A 10,434-nucleotide genomic window follows, 5' to 3' on the forward strand; every position below is an offset into this window, starting at 1 on the left:
CCTTTTAGCCATATGTTTGCCAGCATTTGTTACCTCTTGTCTTTTTATAATACTCATTCTAACATATATGAGATCTTACCTCATTGTGGTTTTGGTTTGCATTTCTGATGATTAGTGATGTCAAGTACCTTTTTTGTGTATTTGTTGGCCATTTTCTTTGGAAGACTGTCCATTCAGCTTCTCTGCCCATTGTTCAATCAGATTATTTCTTTGTATATGAGTTCTTTATATAATTGGATACTAACCCTTTATCACATGTGATTGACAAATATTTTCTCCCATTCTTTTTATTTTGTTGATGGTTTCTTTTGTTGTTCAGAAACTTTTAGTTTGAGGAAGCCCAACTTGTTTATTTTTGCTTTGGTTGTCTTATTTTTGATAGCAAATCCAAAAACTCCTTGCCAAGACCAATGCCAAATCATTTACCCCCCAATGCTGAATACAAGTGACCAGAGCAGACATTCTTGTCTTATTTCTGATCTTAGAGAGATACATTCAGTCTTTCACCGCTGAGTATGATGTTAACTATATATTCTTTGTATATTTTCTTCATCAGGTTGAAGAAATGTCCTTCTATTTCTAGTCTGTTGAGTGTTCTTTTCATGAAAGCATATTGGATTTTATCTAGTGTTTTTTCTGGAATTTTTAAGATAATCATCCATTTTTTTTCATTCTTTAATATACTGATATGGTTTGTTGCATTCATTGATTCTCAACTGTTTGAACAACCATGATGTTATAGGATAAATCCCATTTGCTCGTGGCATATATTCCTTTTTACATGTCTCTGGATTATGTTTCTATGTTGCTGTATTTTTTGAGGATTTTTGTGTCTTTATTCCTAAGATATTCTGTTCAGTAGTTTTCTAGCCTTGTGATAGCTTTGTGTTATTTTGGTATCAGTGTAATACCAGTGTAATACTGGCCTCACAGAATGAGTTAGAAAGTGTCCTTGAGTGTTTTATGGGATGTGAACAGAGAAAGCTACTCTGGGATCGTTTGCCGGTTTCTTGGTCAGCTCTGCTGACATGCAGCTCCCTGCAGCTGCACATTATCCTCATCAAGTCCCACATGCTCCTTTCAGTTCAGTGTGGAACCAGAACATTAGCAATGGCATGTTTGTCCCAGGAATAAACTTGAACCTCTTTTCTTGGGATTCTGTTCATCCCTTACTTCACCAATCTCTACAAAGAAACAGAGCCTGTTGTTCCATCCCCTGCCTGCACAACTTACCGGGTTTTTTTCTGCAAATTGATCTATCCCTGCATCTTCCCCTCAAAGCCCTGAACTTAAGTGGAGCTCAGAGTTCTGATCTGCCAGGGGACAGTCAGCTGACTTGGGAGACAAAGAGAGACTGTCCCCATTGAGTGGATGGGAGTTACTCCCACTGGATCTGCCTGCCTAGTTATGGTATCATTCTCCTGGAGTATAGGGAAGAACTGTTAAGTCAAGATCTTTGCCTGGGAGAGAAATGGAAATCAGAGATGTCAAAGTTTAAGCGGAACATTATGCTCCAACATTATGACAAGGGTGAAAACCACTTCATAGACAGAATCACCTAAGAGGGCAGGAGTACGGCTCCACTCAGCTCTGCTGAGATCTGGGGCTGTGAGTCACATATACTTTGAGGGAATGAGGTCATTTCTAAAGGCCCTGCCAGCAGGAGCCTCGGGGACACCCAGCTATGCACATTAACAAGGATTAGCCCAGACTTCAGAGCAGGCCCAAGGAAAATCCAATACTGAGTCTAAAGACAGGCTATGTGATTTTTTTTTTACACCATGAACTTCTGGGGATGTTGCATCGCCTCTGAGGACAGTGATCTAGGGAAATGGGGCACATTAGAAATGGAGAAGTACACTGGGAATACCCTGGGGCAGGTGCAAGAGCCCACCCAGTGGGGTGTTTATCACCTAATGGATATTGAAAGCCTCTGTGAGTCTCAAATCAAATTTCCCTTTAAAGGCAAGATAACAAGGGAAGTGACTGGGCGATGCCTGTGATGATTCATCTGTCTCTAAGCAGCCGCTTCTGTCTGGGGCCGCACACAGCCCAGAGTGGGGGCCACCAACCCACTCTTGCTTCAGTTTCCAGTTTCCAGAAAGTTCAGTGGGATGCTTGCAGGCCCTGAGTCTCAGGTTCCTCTTTTCTGGAAGGAACATGTTTCCTTCCCTTCAATCAGCTGCACCAGAACGCACAAACTTAGAGACTAGGCTGTGAGTACTGAGCAACTTAATGATTATTCATTAAGCACCTATGGGTGGGCCAGAAACTCTGCAGGGGTGAGTCGGGTGTGCTGTGTCATCCTGTAGATGAACCCTAAGTGTGGCTGGCATGAGGCAGGTATAAGCATAACAAAGAAATTGCAAACAGGGTGCCATGAGACATGAATTCAGAGGGAAACCTAGGCAGGTAGATATGAGTTGAGCTTCAAAAGTAGGACTAGAATAGGATCAGATAATTGTCTGTCCTGTCACAAGAGAAGCAGGGCTGAGTCCATCAGTCTGGAGCCAGCAGATGTGTTTACCAGATGTGTTTACCATATCGAACCAAGATGATGCCTGTGCAGTGGAAATAGTATAAGACAGAAAGCCACGCCAGTAACAATGACAGTAGCAACTGAAACAATTGAGACCTGAGTGTGTGCTAGATTTTGGAGTTTTGTAGGTTCCAGCTCCTCTAACCCTCCAGGCCTGTGAGGCAGGGTCTGTTACCATCACACTTTATATCTGGGAAACCATAGCTTGGAGAATTTAGTAACTTGCACACTGACGCTCCGCTTCAGGCAGTATATCCAGTATCATTCCAGGCTCCTAGGATCAGGACAAAGTTCGAGACAGGCCACAGATACCAGCTGCGCACCTTCCTCTGGGCCTCTCTCGAGTCATATTTTTTGAATGAGAATATACTGACCAGATAACCTGAAGGTCCCATTTAGCTCAGTCATCTGAGACTCTAATATTTCTCAGATGGAGAGTGGGTGGGGTGGAGGGAGAATAGAAAAGGGTCTGGGAGCGATAAGGAAATGAGAGAATGAGAGAGCAGGCTCAGGTGAGGCAAGGTAAAATGCCAGCTCCCCACTTTGGTTGTAACCGTTCACCTCATTTTTTAGCCTTATGTTCATATTTTCAGGGGCAGCTTCTAATTTGAGCACTGACCACCCCTATCCCAATATACACAGGGCCAGAACAGTAACCTCAATATCAACACTGCCAGTGCCTTGGCTTTGCCCTGGGCAGCTAATGAGCCTGAGCAGAGCCTGGGCACTATACCAAGTCCCCTGCAAGACTTGCCTCCCAGCCCAAAACCCCATCAGCAGCAGGGTGGTCTCCCCTGGCCTGTGCAGGTAAGAAGTGGTTAGTAAATGTCACTTTGACACTTGGGAACAGGGCATAACTATCGGAGCTATTCCTCCGGCTGCCTTCCAGATACCCAGGCCTCCCCCAGCATCTGTTTGCTGTGCTCTGCTCTGGGACGATTATAAAGGTGAGCAGAGAAAGAGCAGCCAGCACAGCCACCCAAGAACCCATGCTCACCCAACTCCAGAGCTCATTGGTGACGATCCCTCGGCAGCTGGTAGGGCTTTTTTGACCTCAGATGCCTGTGACCTCTCTTTATTTCTCCAAGGGTATTTTCATGTCCCTTTTCTTTAACTTGGATAACTCCTTGTGCTCATGGTCACACTGCTTTTCTCCAGCCAGGATCCTCTCCAGTAACCAAGAGCCTGCACCCACATACATGGCATTCAACAGGAACTGCACTCCCCTCTCCAGCCTGCTTCCCCCCTTTTTCCTCTTCATGCTCACTCATCACGAGGCAGTGACTTCGCCCCCTTGGAAAGGATGCCCCTCAGCTGCTAGGGCCCTGCAGTTAGAGCAGGCAGAGGTGGGCTTCTTTCCAGGGTCACTGTTGCTGCTTTGCTTGCTGGAAGAGTCAGAGTTTCCATGGCTAATCTACCTTCCTCCTTGAGAGCCATGTGCACCACTGAGCCCATCCAGAGTCCCTCCTCCCAGAGTGCACATACTCTAGTTCTGGATGATTAGAAGCAAGAGAGGCTGGCCCTGTACCAGCTGGGAAAGGTTTCCTTGCTACTGGAGCGTGCTGCACTGGAGCGTGCTCTTCTGATTCATGTCAGCTGGGAAATATCGAACCACCTGTAAATGCCAAGGGGAACTAAACCAATACTGAAGATGACAGAGTGCAAGATGGAAAGAACCTCTTCTTTCCCTAAAGGTGCTTTTGAGACATTGGCTAACCACTCCTGGAATTGCCCATTCTTGGGGCTTTTTACTACATGAGATAACAAAACCCCCATCCTTTGTGGTTTTTATGCCTCTAAGCTGGATGCAGCCAACTCAGACTGTAACTTATCCACCCACCTTATCAGGTGTGGCAAGGAACAAAGGTCTGACATAACCCCAAACTCTTCCTTTACCCATAGACCAGATTGGCCCTGCTGCCTGCTTTTGTAAATAGAGCTTTACTGGAACACAGCCACACCACTCACTTACAGATTATCTATGGCTGCTTTGGCTTGAGTAGTAGCAAAAGACATAGTATAGTCTAGAGAGAAGAAAATGTTTACTATCTGGCCAAGTCCTAATTTAGATCCATTAGGCTGTAGAGAAGCAAAAGTTCTTAGAAAATTACCCCCAATTATATAGGTACATTAAAACATGAAATCTCTGGAAAGGAGGCACTATTGCAGCCGAAGTCTCAGAATACCTGGTATCAGACCACACCCTGAAACAGAGTCTGTCCTGAGAGGGAACGTGAGGGAGTATGAGCTGTTGGTCAAACTCACTGTTTGAGATAGTTAATTCTGTGCCCACATGACTAAGCTATGCTGCCCAGTTGTTTGATCAAAACACCAGTCTAGATGTTGCTATGAAGGTTTTTTAAGGTATAATGAATATTAAAATCAGTAGACTTTGAGTAAAACAGATTATCCTCCATGAGGTGGTAGGCCTCATCCAATCAGCTGCAGGCCACAGGAGAAAAGACTAAGGTTTCCCAAGGAAGTAATTCTGCCTTAAGACTGAGATACAGGGGCCTCCCTGGTGGCGCAAGGGATTAAGCACCACACTATGAAGCAATCTGCATCAACTGCAGCATGAGTTCAATCCCCAGCCAGCCAGGAAGCAACCCACATTGCACAGCAGACCTCTCCTGTCTCACCCACTGCTCTCCTCAGCAGTGTATTTCAGTCAGTCTGCCAGTTCTGTTCCCCACTCTGTCTCTGGTGAATCCTCTCACCCACCGCATCTCTGGCCTGTACCCCAGCTCTTGTATGCATAAGTAAATAAATCTTTAAAAAAAAAAAAACTGAGATAGACACTACCTGAGCATCCAGCTGTCAGTTCTGCAGATTTCAGAGTCCAGACTGCAGCATCAACTCTTCCATCAACTCAACATCTCCAGCCTCCTGCCTACACAAAAGATTGCGGACTGGTCAGCAGCTCCCACAACCACAATGATCACACACACACATGAGATAAATCAGTAGACACATGTCCATTGGTTCTATTTCTCTGGAAAACCCTAATACACTGATCATTCTAATTCTCTTGCAGCTGTAAGGTCACATGTTATGTGTTATACCAAGAGAGTTTTCAAAGACAAAACTCATAAATGTCAAAAGCTAAAAATGATTCTCAAATGGATGCAAAATTTAAACTCACAATTTCTTAGTTCACAGTTGCAAAGGTTGGGAAGGAAACTTGGGGATGGGAAGCTCCTATCACACCAGGGACTAAACAGAGATGGCTTTGATAGCAGGTTCAGAGGTGAGGTCAACTCAGCTGAAACATCTTTTTAAACACAGGGTGAACAGGTCAAGTCTGGCCAGCTCACCCCTTGTCCAGTGAGGATGTTTTACATTCCTTGGGAACTACATGCTTGGGAGGAGAGCGCTGCTCTTCCCTCCAGGACTCAGCAGCAGCCACATTCTCTGGTGGGCCAGTCTTCCCAGAGTGCCCTGGGGATGATCTGCTTTGAAATACACAGCACAGGAATTGGACAAATAACCCTTGTTTGTGCAAATGCTCTGCACTTTCTCAGGGTTCCTTTCTTTTCCATCTGGAAGGTCTCCACTTCCTTTGGCTGTTTAACATCCTGGCTTGCGGGAAGGTCCTAATCATTTTTAGTTTTCAGACTTGAATTTCAATCAGTATCTTGCCATTCATAGGAATTCTGGCTCTGAAGCAACACCAAACCCTTATGGAGGGAAATCCTTATTTAAGATACTCTCTTTTGAGAAGTATGTCCTTCTATAAACACTACTCTCCTTGTTCTGCAAGCTCCCTGTGTTTCATAAATATTTCTATTTATTAAACATTCAACAACATCAAGTCATTTTCTAATATTATTTCATCATAGTCATGTTGAAAATGCAGTGTGTAAGGGTCTCTTGCATTGTCAAATGTGTCTTTCTCCTATTTGTAAGACATAGCAACTCAATGGCCATTACAATGTCTAATGATCTACTTTCTAGCAGCTTCACGTTGCCAGCATCTTCTGGAAGCACAGTTCAAGTAGAAGGCGAGGGAAGTGTAATGTACGGGTGGGCAGGGAGGTGACACAGGTGTGGGGAAGGCTTGGGAGAGCCAGGAAATCCTAAAGAAGTGGAGAGATTCCTCTATTGTGGACTTCTGTTTGTAGTGTTAGATGAACTTATATACTTATATAATTTCCAGTGTCAAAAAGATTAGAGAAGTGGGCCTCCCTGGTGGCACAGCGGGTTGAGCGCAGCGCTGTGAGGCTGTCCGCAGCCTCTGCAGCACGGGTTCAATTCCTGGCGGGCCAGAAAGATACCCACATGGCGCAGCAGACCTCTCCTGTCATGCCTGCTACTCCCCTCAGCAGTGTTTTCAGTCCATCTGCCTGTTCTGCTCCCTGCTCTGTCTCTGGTGAGTTCTCTCATCCTCCCGCTCCTCTGGCCTGTACCCCAGTTCTTGTATAAATAAATAAATCTTTTTTAAAAAGATTAGAGAGGAGAAGGTGAAGAGAAAGACTTGATTCATCAACAAGCTTGATGTTGCAGTTTTGAGTCTGAAATCTGTAAGCCTGACAGCTAGATATGCAGGCAGGGTTTCTATATTTCAGTTTAAGCTCTCTGTCTATAATATTCATGCCACACCTGTCCTCACTTATATTTTTGAAACAGAAAATTGCATCCTTTTTTAATTTAAATTTTATTGTGGTATAATTAATATAAATTAGTTTCAAGTATACAGCATAATGAGTCACTAATGTATATATTGCACAATGATTACCATAAAAACCTCGTTAACATCCATTACCATACACAGTTACAAAATTTTTTTTCTTGTGATGAGAACTTTTAAGATCTACTCTCTTAGCAACTTTCAAATATGCAATACACCATTATTATGTATATTATCATCTTATGTATATTACATCTCCAGGACTTGTTTTATAACTGGTAATTTAGATTTTTAGACCACTTTCACACATTTCACCCTTCTCCTACCCTCTCCCCCTAACCCATTCCTCTGCCTCTGGCAAACTGAGGGTTATTTTGGTTTGGGAGATATTTTGTGTGGGTTTTTTTTTTTTATTTTTTTTAAATTCCACATATAAGTCTCAAGACCAAATAGAACAGAGTTCTGGTTGAGCAGATGCTTTTCCCCAAAAGGAAGTTTCTGCAACAATCTTTAGCTGTATCACCTTTCAAAGTCAGCTCTTTCCCTCCTAGGAAACCCTGGGCCTAAGCACTTGTTAGTCCTTCAGTGTAGGGTATAAAATCTTCCAGTGCATCTCCATAATAGAAAAAAATGTGTGTGCTTATGTGTTTGTGTGTTTAATGAGAAGGGACTTATATGACATACATCATTGAAATTTATATCCATTTGGAGAACAAATTCTCACTTCCAACCTATCTATGGTATGAGTTGAATATCCCACATATTAACCTGCAGCTATTATTTATATGGTAACAAATGGAGTTAATGAACACCATGTCAACAGAGCAAAGAAGGGTAAACACTGTGTAGGTTATTTGAGAAATCATCTGAAAACCAATGGCAAATCCTTCTGTATGTTGCAATCATGCGATGGGGTGACCTCACTATCCAAAGATTCTCCCAAAGCAAATGGCACAAGAAGAATTCAGTAAATGACTTCTTCCTGCCGGTGGGTTCAGTAAAATAGAACTTATTAAATGAAAAGTGGTCAGTTTAAACTGCATGTTACAGATCTCAATTAAGTGCAATCATCCAATTGTTTTCTTTTTTATTAAACCACTTTTTTTTTAAAGATTTATTTATTTATTTATACAAGCACTGGGTACAGTTAGAAGTGCAGGAGGGTGAGAGAATTCACCAGAGCCAGAGCGGGGAGCAGAACAGGCAGAAGGACCGAAGTACACTGCTGAGGGGAGCAGCGGGCGGCAGGAGAGGTCTGCGCACCATGTGGGACCCTCCTCCGGTGACGGGGGAGAAGCCGGGGATCGAACCGGTGCTTCAGAGGCTGCGGGGCAGCTTCGCAACCCAGCGCTCAACCGCTGCGCCATGGGGGAGGCCCTCATCCAATTGTTTTCTTAAAGAATGTATATTTGAAATCATGTGAACATTTTGAAAATTTACTTTAAAAAGTCATTTGCTCTGAATCATATATTGGGAGACAGTGAAGGGGGAAAATCATATGAAGTCATTCATAAAAGGCCATAGGCAATTACCCAGTCGTTTTACTTCAACTCCCATGTACTGCTTTAAGGGAATGGCCTTGAAAATGTTCCTTATTATTAATGTTATTTATGTTAAAACATAGAGGTCTATTTTTCAAGGCTCAAAGAAAACTAAATCGCATCTCAACAATATGTGGTGCTGTTATAGGACAGGGAGAGGGGCAGCCCAAAACCCTGCAAACCTGCCTATTCTAAATGCGTTCTGCCATCCGCCGCATCAACACAAAACATAGGAGACTTTAATGAAAAGGAACTTTAATAAAACTAGGAAACAATACAGGTAAGGCAAAGAATCTAGTTTCTAAATCAAGCACCCAAAGTTACCCGTCCCCTCGTGGGTAAAAGTCCATCCAAATGGGATTGGCCCAGAGCAAGGCCCCAAGGCCTGCCACAAGTCTAAAGCATCTTCCAGTGGGGACCCACAGAAAAGGGTCAGACACAACCAGACAGGCCCGGAAGGAAAAGAGCAAAATCAACATCAAGATAAAAGCTGCCATTGTCACCTCCCCACGGGTCTCACCCACATCTGTGTCACCTAGTCCACGACCAAAAGACAAGCGCAGTTTCTTCACGTGTCTCTAGGCTCCATGCGCCTCCTCCAGGTCTCCTGGCTCCATCCTGCTTCCTTCCTCAGTCTCTTCTGCTTCTCCCCTTCCTGCTCAGCTCCACCCTCCCTTGGGTGGGGCAGGGAACCTCCCCCTTTCCTGGGGACCACCCTGTTACAGTGCTACCCAGTCATTTTCATGACTTGCTTCTCCCAGCACCAGAAAGAAGAAAGTAATTTCTCAGTCGTCCTGGAGCAGCGTCCTGATGCGGCGAAGCCTCAAGCGACAGCCAAGCAGAGGCAGATGCCCAGCAACCTTGCCTGACCAAGACACAACTGTGTCTTCTCAGACGCTCAGGTCTTTGAAGTTCCCCACTTGCAAATCAAATATAAATTCATGCTTTATGGCTCCTTCGTGACTAAAAATGTTAGATGGTGTTTCCAAAATATACAACATGCCAGAAAGGAATAGGTTTGGGCCAGGGAAGACCTCAAAATGAAGGTGGTTTGTGAGTAAAGACTGAAAGAACATAATAAGCAATTCCTGTAGATATTTAGGGGAATTTCCTTCCAGGCTAAGGGAACAGCAGGTGCAAAGGGACTGGGATTGGGGCGAACCTGGTATGTGGAGCGAAGGCTGTGGCTTGGGGGGTGAGATAAAACAGAACTTGCAGGAGGTCCAGCAGGTGGTGACTGGAAGAGTTTATCTTGCTTTGTCATCGAATCTGATTTCTTGAAAGGGTGGAGCTCGAACCAAGCAAGCAACCATCAGGACTGCACACAGATGCCCCTCCAGCAAAAATAAGGGCTTCACTGATCACCTTCTCCCCTACGCGCACACAAGCCACTGCGGTGTCAGCTCAACAGCCTTTGTTGGCAACCCAAGAGCCCCCATTACACCAGAGTCCAGGCCTTCGCCCGCACTTTGGACTCTCCCTACTGAGCCGGTGCTGCTTCCTCCAAGCACCTCCTAGCCCTCAGGGTGGTCCCGGGACTCCCGTTAGGCGCCAATCTCCCCCGCCGCCTTCAGCTCCTATCCGAGCCCACCCTTGCGGGTAAGCCCGCCGCGGGGCGAGCGAACGAGGTGGCGCCATTGGCCGGCAGGGCGCGAGGGGCGCGCCCGGGGCGGGGCTCGAGGGGCAGACGGGGCGGCGCTATTGGCCAGCGACGAGCGAGGGGCGGG

The sequence above is a fragment of the Talpa occidentalis genome, unplaced genomic scaffold (genome assembly GCF_014898055.3).
Source record: "Talpa occidentalis isolate TD23 unplaced genomic scaffold, MPIMG_talOcc4v2.1 talOcc4.8, whole genome shotgun sequence".
Taxonomy (NCBI): Eukaryota; Metazoa; Chordata; class Mammalia; order Eulipotyphla; family Talpidae; genus Talpa; species Talpa occidentalis.